Consider the following 487-nt stretch of genomic DNA (forward strand, 5'->3'; position numbering starts at 1 on the left):
AAACATCCATCATCCATCCATCTAAACTTTCACATTTATAATATTTGCAAGTATGATATCGACTATTTCTTGCCATGAAATGAATTAAGGTGTTGTTTTTGTTTCAGCTTACAAAAACCGTAATAAGAAGAAAGCCGCCCTCGAGGCTCAACTGAACACTGCGTCGGTGCGGCGCGGACCCGACATCGAGCTGGCCACGCTACGGCAGCTGCCAATCAGACATTCCAATAACATATTATATAACCAGGTAATACTAATGTTTACAGTATTTTTGTATCACAACAAAAAGTTAAAGACACATCGAAAAAAGGAACAGTCGATCTCTAGACAGCTCCAGTAAAAATAAGTTATTATAAGCATGTAAACTGTTTATTATTTATAACGTGGGAGAGGTGTGAAGGGATAGACGGGTGGCGTATCGACTAACTTTATTTCGAAGTACCGACCTTCACCTAACAAACTACCCGCAGGGCGCGGCGAGTCCCAC

The sequence above is a fragment of the Papilio polytes genome, unplaced genomic scaffold (assembly GCF_000836215.1).
Source record: "Papilio polytes unplaced genomic scaffold, Ppol_1.0 DF824120.1, whole genome shotgun sequence".
NCBI lineage: Eukaryota > Metazoa > Arthropoda > Insecta > Lepidoptera > Papilionidae > Papilio > Papilio polytes.